This window comes from Tachypleus tridentatus, chromosome 13 (genome assembly GCF_004210375.1).
Source record: "Tachypleus tridentatus isolate NWPU-2018 chromosome 13, ASM421037v1, whole genome shotgun sequence".
Classification (NCBI taxonomy): domain Eukaryota; kingdom Metazoa; phylum Arthropoda; class Merostomata; order Xiphosura; family Limulidae; genus Tachypleus; species Tachypleus tridentatus.
The window spans coordinates 48,393,312-48,405,537 of NC_134837.1; the positions used below are offsets into that span (position 1 = coordinate 48,393,312).

Below are 12,226 nucleotides of genomic sequence, written 5' to 3' on the forward strand. Positions count from 1 at the left end.
GAAACCCTGTAACCAGAGAAGTCATGGACTCACAAGCAATTTAGTGCATAAACATTTGAGAAAAAATACTATCGAGGTCCCATCGGAAACTTTAAGGTTAAGAAATTATTTGAGATAAATGTGTGTGTGTTTCTTATAGCAAAGGCACATCGAGCTATCTGTTGTAACCACAGAGGGAAAATCGAACCCACAATTTTATTTTACTCTTTGTAAATCCGAAAACTTACCGCTGTTCCAGCGGTGGACATGAGATAAATAATAAGTCATCGAAGTTACACTTTTCTAAAGCATTACAGAAGAAAGTTTACACAACAACAACAAATAATAATAATAATATCAAAATCGACTCTTAATCCACTAATTAGTTCCAAAACGACTAATGAAATTTCACGAATTCATGCAGTGCTTTAGGGCAATTAAACAAAAGCCCTTTGATTCTCAGGTTCTTTATACGATTGGTCATTTTTCTTTTTTTCATATATATTCATATACATTCGTTATTTCGTCATAGCGTTCATAGCATGCTTTATAGATATGTCATGTATACATGTATAAATGTTTAGTACAAGTTCATGATTCAGTTCTGTAATGCGACCTTTGACAAAGTTCGATACATCATTCTGCTGATGAGGAAAGTACTTTATTTATCGGTATTCTACCATTAAACGCTGGAATGATAATAATTAGACAATTCAAAACAAAATTTAATTGTTATACACAAGATTTATTGTACAGGGAAATAATAATTTTTTTTTTAACAGATAAACTACAGAATTGCATCAAAGTGATAACTAAACATTAAGATGGCAGAGAAAAGGAAGTTAACCATTCGATACGAGCGACCTAAAAGCCAATTAAACATACACCACTTGATATCGCATTTCAAACAGGTTTTGTTATCGCGTAGGAAGGACCTAAACAAATCCCTTTGCCAGTTATTAACAGTTTTTGAGAAATAGCAGTTGCCACCTAAAACGTTATCACTCAACCTATGAAACCATACTGATAGATATTATCTGTGCTAAATGTTTATGATATACCAACGTTTTGATATCAAAACGTAAAGGCTTCAGCGGAGCAGCTAAATCAAAAACTTGAATTTTGGGTTTAACGCGTGAAATGTGGTACTGATACACACTGAACCACATTAAACACTATTGTGGCTGAATGTGTATCAGTACCATGAAGTTCAAGAGGTTGTTTTGCATCCTAAATTTGTATCTTGCTTTCCACCACTTCATTTGATTTTTCATGTAGCATAGTGAAAAACAAAGTTTAATGAAGAGAAACGGTCAGAATCCATTGGATTGAATTTATTTAACTTAAAGATGTCACCACTTTAAAGTTCATTTCTATTATGTCACCTGTAATTTGAAACACTCAGAAAATCATTCAAATTATGTCAGCATGTGTCAGGTGCACATGTATATTTATACTTGTCCATAATTTATTTTAGTTTCCACGTGTGAATTTTATGTTCTACGGTTTTACTGATTCAATAGTGATTGATGTAAAGCTTTTAAGTCGTATTGTATTATAGGAATTGTAACAAGATTAATTTACAAAATTTAGTTATATCATTTATAAGAGAAAGATTATCTTGGGTTTCTATCAAACTCAGTTCTTTAGGTTTTATTTTACTTTATTATCTCCCGCTAGTACAGCGCTAAATCTACGTATTTACAATGCTAATATCAGGGGTACTATTCCCCTCGGTGAACTCAGCAGATAGCCCGATATGGCTTGTCTATATGAAACGCACACTGAATTTATTATTAGTTTCTTTATTTGAATTATGTAGTATAAGTTTTCGTGTAAGGAGAGATTGGCATATGTTAGATTAAATTAGGATAGCTGTATGTTTTAGACAAGTGTTTCTGAAACTGGAAGCTTTACTTATTGTGTTTTTTATTTCTGTGTAATATAAAGTTTAAATAGTTTTGAGTGGTGATGTTTTATGGTTTAATTTAACTGCTTGTGTTAAACTGCTTCGAGTTATATTGTGATGTACCTTACTGTTTGTTGGAAACTTTGTGATCTATTATTGTATTATATCCTATTCTATGTTGTAATTTTCAGTTTCACGTTAATTATTACATTTTTACTTGTGATTTGGTTTTGCAGTGAATTTGTTTTTGTCATCACACAGTTTAGATGTAATAAAGTAAAATAAAGTTTTTGTTGTTATTAAGTGATTTCTGACTAATTAAATCAATTTTTAAATGTTGTTCTTTTTATGCTTTTAATAATTGTGAGAGTTTGGATGTCGTGTGCTGAGGTTTCGATGGAAATAGCAAATGCATATTTTATTATTTTGATAGAGATTTCAGTTTTAAGCTAAGGTCAGACAGGAATATCCTGAGAGGAAATACGTGGAAAGCTCTGATATGTTCCCCCAAAACTTCACATTTTCATAATTAATATACATAAACATGCATAAACGGAAGAACATGGACATTTGTTATATACACTTAAAAAGGTTTTTTCCAGGATTATACATTTTATGGCAGACACCAGTCAAACAATTCACGAATATCCTCCAAATGTTCTCTGTATGAAACTGTTTATCCATGGCAGGCGAAGAGGAAATGTGATTAATTCGTTTGTGGAATACGTCAGTCAAATACTTCACTAGTATCTTCCAAGTGTTCTGTGTGTGAAACTGTTTACCCAGGGAGGCGAAGATGTAATTTGATTACTCGGGTTTATGGCAGACACGAGTCAATGACGTCACTTATATCCACCACGTGTTATATGTGTGCAACTATTCACACAAGAAAGAGCGGTAATGTGAGTACTCCGGTTTATAGCACATACCAGTCAAACACTTCACTGATATCCTTCGGGTTTTCTGTGTGTGAAACTGTTCACACAGACTGGCCAAGCTGTGAGCTACTAAATTTAATGGTGTAATTTGTTTTGAGTTACGTTTTTCCAGCAAATAAAGAATATTGTTGTTTTGTTTTTATTACTTTTAAGCTCGATTATCTAATTTTCAATGTAACTGGCCATTGTTTGTGTCCTCATGTATTTCGATTTCTAAGTGTTCTTTCTTGTACGGACATTCACTGCTATTGTCACAATCTACCATTTGTCTTCACCATAGAGATAACACTATAAAGTAATAATTACTCCTAACTATAAAAATAAAGAATAATTAGTTACTGTTGTTTATGACACTGAAGAGTGACTACTTTCTATTTATGACATGAGGAATGATTAGAGCTTGTGATGTTTATTTTGTTTGTTCTTTTTTTGAATTTCGCGCAAAGCTACACGAGAGCTATCTGTACCTAATTTAGTACTTTAAGACTGGGGGAGGGTAGCTAGTCATCACCACCCACCGCCAACTCTTGGGCTACACTTTTACTAACGAATAGTGGGATTGATCGTAACATTATAACGCCCCAATGGCTGAAACGGCGAGCATATTTGGTGTGACAGAGATTCGAACCCGCGACCCTCAGATTACGAGTCGAGTGCCTTAAACACCTGTCCATGCCGGGCCTAGTGATTTATTAATTATTTTACACCATTCTCTTTTAATAAAGTTACTATAGCTTCAGCCACTATAGTAACAGTTGATAAAATGTCAAATATTTTATTTTAAAAAATATGTTTAGGAATTTTAATATAATGTAGCTTTGGAGGTCTTGTTCAGGATTATCCCTTTATTAATCACGTTTTCGAACTAGTAACAAAATGGCTTCCTCGCGATAAACAACATTATGGTTTCGTAGCATAAACCAAGAATTTTGAAATTTCTTTTGAATAAAACTATCACAAGTTGCCGCAACTTTAAAGATTACCCATTTGATCATTGTTTTGTTCTGTTTTTAACATGAACTAAATAATAGCGTGTGTTTTATATTAGTGTGTCTTCAGACCCACCCTTGTTCTACCTGAAGTGGAAAGTAAAGAGAATAAGCACTGTTTTTCTATAGATTTAGTTAATGTGGCGTAACTTAGATACACAACGGGTCATCTGTGGTGTATCTAAAACGGTTATCGAATCCCGATTTTTAGCGTTATGAGCTTTCACACTTACCACCGAGCCACCTGGCGTAGAATCAAGAACCACAAACATACATTAAACACAAACGTTGCACAAATTAAGCTTAATTAAAGTTGACACGCTAATGTTGTTAGTTTAACTGAAAGCCTCTTTTGGTTGCTTAAGTGACCTCGGGAAATGTATGTGAGAACTGGAATGAGTTTTAGCAAAACGGGAACGCAGATGTTAATGCCAGTTGTTCCGAAATAGAGGATATGACTGGCCCACCGATGTAAAAAGTCTAGACGTTGTCTAGACGTTGCACTCGAACCCCTACACGATATCAATACGTTGGCAAGGTTCTATCGTGTCGATTCTAAAGGAATTCGAGTATAACTTTTGTCATGGCTAGGCGCGTGACACGATCGATGAGGTAGAGAATACATTGGGCCTACTATCTACGTGCGGCAACGACTACGTGATGAGCGAGTGTTCTCACAAAATGTATCTTGTACAACTATGACGACTTGTTTCCACGTGCATTACAGCTGATTGAGGAGAGTGATGGCTAAAAGTGCAACCATGTAATTACAATCCCACCAAATGAGAAGACTTAATGGTGTGTAGTTGTTTGATGTAGGGCCGGGGAATATTTCCAGAAAACATATCAAGTACGTGACTACAATTCTGTTAAGAAAGAGCGGACGATCGCAGTTATCTTAAGTTTACCGGACGATAGTACGGACCTTGGATATCTCATTAATTTTCAGGTATACTCTGAATAATTAATACTTTCACGCAATCAAACACAGGAAAAGAGGTAAGTTACAGTTCAAAGCGCATACTCACACTAAACTGCGAGTTTGGGAAATTCAAACCCTGAGTAGCAACAAAAACTTCTAATAAAAGCTTCTAACGTTTGGATAATTAGAGCTGTTGTAAGAACTAAACATACATTATATTTACACTTCATGTTTGTGTCACTTTAGTTACTTTATTTTAAGACAAAGTTTCTTTCTTTTCTTTTTTTCAACCGAATTTTAGTGGCACCATTGCAGAATACCGCTTGCTATGTCCATTTCATACCAGTACAGAATATTACTTGCCATGTCTATTTCATACCAGTACAGAATATTATTTGCCATGTCTATTTCATACCAGTACAGAATATTATTTGCCATGTCTATTTCATACCAGTACAGAATATTATTTGCCATGTCTATTTCATACCAGTACAGAATATTATTTGCCATGTCTATTTCATACCAGTACAGAATATTATTTGCCATGTCTATTTGATACCAGTACAGAATATTATTTGCCATGTCTATTTCATACCAGTACAGAATATTATTTGCCATGTCTATTTCATACCAGTACAGAATATTATTTGCCATGTCTATTTGATACCAGTACAGAATATTATTTGCCATGTCTATTTCATACCAGTACAGAATATTATTTGCCATGTCTATTTCATACCAGTACAGAATATTATTTGCCATGTCTATTTGATACCAGTACAGAATATTATTTGCTATGTCTATTTCATACCAGTACAGAATATTATTTGCCATGTCTATTTCATACCAGTACAGAATATTATTTGCCATGTCTATTTGATACCAGTACAGAATATCATTTGCCATGTCTATTTGATACCAGTACAGAATATTACTTGCCATGTCTATTTCATACCAGTACAGAATATTATTTGCCATGTCTATTTCATACCAGTACAGAATATTATTTGCCATGTCTATTTTATACCAGTACAGAATATTATTTGCCATGTCTATTTCATACCAGTACAGAATATTATTTGCCATGTCTATTTCATACCAGTACAGAATATTATTTGCCATGTCTATTTGATACCAGTACGGAATATTATTTGCCATGTCTATTTCATACCAGTACAGAATATTATTTGCCATGTCTATTTCATACCAGTACAGAATATTATTTGCCATGTCTATTTCATACCAGTACAGAATATTATTTGCCATGTCTATTTCATACCAGTACAGAATATCATTTGTCATGTCTATTTGATACCAGTACAGAATATCATTTGCCATGTCTATTTCATACCAGTACAGAATATTATTTGCCATGTCTATTTTATACCAGTACAGAATATCATTTGCCATGTCTATTTGATACCAGTACAGAATATTACTTGCCATGTTTATTTCATACCAGTACAGAATATTATTTGCCATGTTTATTTCATACCAGTACAGAATATCATTTGCCATGTCTATTTCATACCAGTACAGAATATTATTTGCCATGTCTATTTCATACCAGTACAGAATATTATTTGCTATGTCCATTTCATACCAGTACAGAATATTACTTGCCATGTCTATTTCATACCAGTACAGAATATTATTTGCCATGTCTATTTCATACCAGTACAGAATATTATTTGCCATGTCTATTTCATACCAGTACAGAATATTATTTGCCATGTCTATTTCATACCAGTACAGAATATTATTTGCCATGTCTATTTCATACCAGTACAGAATATTATTTGCCATGTCTATTTGATACCAGTACAGAATATTATTTGCCATGTCTATTTCATACCAGTACAGAATATTATTTGCCATGTCTATTTCATACCAGTACAGAATATTATTTGCCATGTCTATTTGATACCAGTACAGAATATTATTTGCCATGTCTATTTCATACCAGTACAGAATATTATTTGCCATGTCTATTTCATACCAGTACAGAATATTATTTGCCATGTCTATTTGATACCAGTACAGAATATTATTTGCCATGTCTATTTCATACCAGTACAGAATATTATTTGCCATGTCTATTTCATACCAGTACGGAATATTATTTGCCATGTCTATTTGATACCAGTACAGAATATCATTTGCCATGTCTATTTGATACCAGTACAGAATATTACTTGCCATGTCTATTTCATACCAGTACAGAATATTATTTGCCATGTCTATTTCATACCAGTACAGAATATTATTTGCCATGTCTATTTTATACCAGTACAGAATATTATTTGCCATGTCTATTTCATACCAGTACAGAATATTATTTGCCATGTCTATTTCATACCAGTACAGAATATTATTTGCCATGTCTATTTGATACCAGTACAGAATATTATTTGCCATGTCTATTTCATACCAGTACAGAATATTATTTGCCATGTCTATTTCATACCAGTACAGAATATTATTTGCCATGTCTATTTCATACCAGTACGGAATATTATTTGCCATGTCTATTTCATACCAGTACAGAATATCATTTGTCATGTCTATTTGATACCAGTACAGAATATCATTTGCCATGTCTATTTCATACCAGTACAGAATATTATTTGCCATGTCTATTTTATACCAGTACAGAATATCATTTGCCATGTCTATTTGATACCAGTACAGAATATTACTTGCCATGTTTATTTCATACCAGTACAGAATATTATTTGCCATGTTTATTTCATACCAGTACAGAATATCATTTGCCATGTCTATTTCATACCAGTACAGAATATTATTTGCCATGTCTATTTCATACCAGTACAGAATATTATTTGCCATGTCTATTTCATACCAGTACAGAATATTATTTGCCATGTCTATTTCATACCAGTACAGAATATTATTTGCCATGTCTATTTCATACCAGTACAGAATATTATTTGCCATGTCTATTTCATACCAGTACAGAATATTATTTGCCATGTCTATTTCATACCAGTACAGAATATTATTTGCCATGTCTATTTCATACCAGTACAGAATATCATTTGCCATGTCTATTTGATACCAGTACAGAATATTATTTGCCATGTCTATTTCATACCAGTACAGAATATTATTTGCCATGTCTATTTCATACCAGTACAGAATATTATTTGCCATGTCTATTTCATACCAGTACAGAATATTATTTGCCATGTCTATTTCATACCAGTACAGAATATTATTTGCCATGTCTATTTCATACCAGTACAGAATATTATTTGCCATGTCTATTTCATACCAGTACAGAATATTATTTGCCATGTCTATTTCATATAGATTAATTATTATTACTTTACTCAAACCCTTAGCTAAGGCGATTTCAGTTATACTTAACACTTAGTTGTTTTGTTTTTAATTTTATATCATCAGAAGACTATCAACTATGTATTGTTTTTGTTTTGTTTTTTATGTTGATGAAATAAACGTTAAAATTGTAAGATTTTTCTTCTCACTTTGATGCCTTGTTGTGTTCTTACTAGGAACTACAAGACTGTTTACAGCGTGTTACGTTTTGTTTTTTTTTCGGACGAGTCTCCGATTTTTTGTATCATGTTTATTAATGTAGTACTATTTCAAATAACCGAAATTTTAAACTGAGATTAGTAGTTAATTAAATGTTAATATGTATTAAATTGGTGTCATTTGCTAACAAGATTGATACATACAATTACTTTTTAACACAAATATATTTTAATATACAAACATAAAAACAGTACAGTTTAAAATAATTGTAAATATTTTACAACCATTGCACTCTTTGTTAGTGATATTAAAATTTTTTATACTGAAAAGTTATTTAAATGATATTGTTAGCACACTCCAACAATTACACTTATCTAACATTATATTAGTCTAAGTGCTACCGCTCTAAAAATAAGTGGAATATGTCTCATTTAGAGTTGGATTCACTGTGTGTTCCTCATTCAGTTGTCTGAGTTCTGTGTTTAAAATTGGGATATCTCTGAATAAATGAAAAACTGATTTAAATAACGTCTCATTAATGTTCCTTTATATTTAGAGATAGTAGTTCTTGTCCAACTGAATAATAAGAGATATTACGAGGTTAGAAAAAAGGCTTATGTATACAATGTTTCTATCTTAAAGAAATTATTATATTTTGATCCTTATAATATTGTAACAGTTTCTCTTGTTGTTTGGGTTATTTCTGTAGTATTCGGTAAACAAAATGCAAAATTCAGTCCATTTATTGAAAAAGAAAACGTTTAATTTTCTGACTAGGTCTGAGGGAGTCACACCAATAAAAACTGGGTTTCGAAACACAGATAGACTGTTTTGTTACTTTGAACTTACAAACAAACAAACCAGCCACAAGTTCTACAATCTTATAATTTATTCTATAACCCAAACACATTAATAAAAAATGTTCATTTTTCACAAAACGTCATAACGCAATACATAAAAGGGAAACCACAACAGGTAGTTTTGAAATTAAAAGACGTAGATTCCATTAATAAACATTAAGATGAATGAGGATGCATATTCGTTTGACATCAGTTTTCTTCCCTCTTCTTCAGTTTGTTTGTATTTTTGTTGATGTGGTAAAATCTAAGTAAGAATTTTTCGTCCAGATTTATAAAATGTCCTTATGTGACAGATAAAAAAAAGAAAATTATTCTTCAAATTTATGAGGTTTAAATACTCAAATCTGTGTTATAGTGAAAGGTAATATTCCAATAACTAAAGGGTTTGTTCTCACCAAAATATAATATAATAAATACTAAAATTCGTAACGAACTAAGCTCACTGCCACAGTCTTGTTCAAAAGCAGACACTTCACAAATTAGAAGAAAAATGATGATCTGTAGTATAACTTATAATTCGTTTAGTTCAAATCACAATATAAAATGTAATTGCGAGATTTTGCTATTTTTATTTATAGTATGAATACTCTCTCTTTACCAGAAATGGATTTACACTACTTGTAGACTCTAATTGGAACAAGGTTAAAGTGAACTAGGGCAACAATCACAAAAACGTAACTACATTAAGGAACAAAAAGTTGCTGTGATTCTTCCCACCCTTTAAAAAACAAATAGTTAAAAATGATTTATCTATATTCCCATATAAATAGCGGGATATCAACCTGAAAAGACCGACCTTTACGTTACTAAGATACAACAAACCAATAAGAAAGTAGAGTTACCTACATACCCCTAAAATAAATATTAATCAAAATGGTGGTGTATTGCTAAGATACTTAACATCATAAGAACAAAGATATAGAAGGATACGAATAATATTATAGAAAAACTGTAGTGTATAAATGGACCTATGTGTGATTTTAATGGATTGCAATGATTATGACACGATGCAGTTTAACAATACGTTTATAATTTAGAGTTGGTATTAAAATATGTAACTTGGATGGTGAATTGGTCACTATGTAGCATTCTGACTATTTAATTATTGGATAATTAGCCACCCACTAATCAAATGATCAGGGAACTTGGAGAAATTATATTTCTCAGTTACATCTGTAAAGTGATGAGAATGCTCTCTGTAGATTTCACAAGGAAAAAATCTTTTTATTATTATTTACATAGAGAAATGGTGCTGAAGTACAGTTGAAGATGAACGTAATGAAGATACAATATTGAAATATAACTGATGGATGGTGAAGTGCAAGAACTTTCACTAACTAACTAAGAACGTTTCACGGGTAAAAGAAAAACTACATCACATCCGAGATTTTACCTCTGCTGTTACATCCATCTCTATATGAGTGACACTATTCATTTCAACACTGAAGCTGTGGCGAAACGAAAAATAGTAGTCAATTACATTTAACGATATCATGTACATTGACAGTCCTGTATCACTCGTGGAGCGACAGCTAAAAAATAATAATAAAAGTACTTATTATTACGTAATTGGCTTGCTAGCCAATAAGATGACAGATATTGTTCATTGTTGTTGTTCCTGTCCCAACTGTTGTGTGAAGCTGTTGAATAACAGGCTTCTTGTTCTGTAGTTGTCATTGTAGATAAATTGGAAAACATACAAGTATACGCGACTAGAGATATGCATTTTAACTTGTGTAGAAATGGTATTAATGTGACTAATATAAAAATAAACGGTTTCAATCTCATTCTGTGCGTCTCTATCAGATTACAATACATGGAAATGGATAGCAACGTCGTCTAAAATCTAAACAATAGGTTATCCATCTTAGCAGCTTCCAACGTTTCTCTGCTTACTAACCATTCTTTCAATAAACTATTTTTTACCGGTAACTAAGCCAATCACTATAGCTTGCTGGTTCGTCAGTTCTTCTGAATAACAATGAAAGTTCATTCAAATAAAATAATAATAAAATTAATAAATAATATTGTGTTATACTATGTTCAATCTGAAAATATGATTTATAAATGACGTGAATAAGACACTTGATGATTAAAATTCACTTATTAATCCAGTTCACACTGTAACAGTAGTTCTTTAAAAAAGGTTAATAATGCAAATAGACTCTATACTAGCGTTCCTCAACCCTCAGGACGTCATGATACATGAAAGTGTTGCGAACAGTGTTTGAGGGCTTATAATAGTTTATTTTGTTCATTTAGTAAACGTTTAGTTTAGTAAATCGGATTTTGTTTTTGTAATAGCTATTTACTGAGTCGCCATTGGTTCAGTGTTTAAAAATCATATGAGAACCACTGACTGTTCTATACTACTTCCATGTCTGACGCATCACAGACAAATTAATGAACTCTGGTACTGGCACTGAATATGACATATGTGTGGTTAACATAGTATAAAATATTTTTCTTTATTTTCACTCTCGGTCTTAGGATTTGGAACAAAGGAGGACTTTTTATGATGATATATTACTAGTTAAGTCATATTTGTCTGCTTTACAATACTTCTTATGTTTGTAAAAACCTTTCACAAAACAACAAAGTGTGTGAATCGATCTTTAAGTATTTCTTGCTTTGGTTTAGCTATCATTCATCATTTTGTAATAATGACCTCAGTAATATTCATGCTGTATCTGAGTTACGTCTCTAATGATGTCTGTGAACGCCAGAGCGACATATACACCAAAGGAAATGCACACTCAGCAAGAAACAACTTGGTTAGTTTCTAAATCCCACAACAAACACGTAACTTCTCGATATCTTGTTAGTTGGTCGGATAATAAAGAGCCGATGTATTATTATTGGTGTGCACGACACACGAAGAAAAAGCTATGGACTATAAACATGAATTAACTGTTAAGTGCCTTTTACTGTTTCATTACGTATTCAAGAAAGCGTGTTATTAAGGTAAGCCTTTAAAGTTTAATTACAATATGTGATCACTCACAGTAAAATAAAGGTTGTCTAAACGACCTTTTCGTCTGACCTGCATACGTTTACGTTGCAACATTCACTTTAGGAAGTTGTAAATCTATGATTATTATTTGAAAAGT

The 12,226-nt window shown here is 32.1% G+C and overlaps 1 long non-coding RNA gene across 1 annotated transcript; it reads left to right on the top strand.

The window, feature by feature from the left end:
• Window positions 1-4,333: 4,333 nt before the first annotated feature.
• On the top strand, window positions 4,334-10,900 carry LOC143237918 (uncharacterized). Its single transcript, XR_013020333.1, has 2 exons — window positions 4,334-4,814; window positions 10,359-10,900. It is a non-coding gene; the product is annotated as an uncharacterized LOC143237918 (long non-coding RNA).
• The last annotated feature ends 1,326 nt before the right edge of the window (window positions 10,901-12,226 follow it).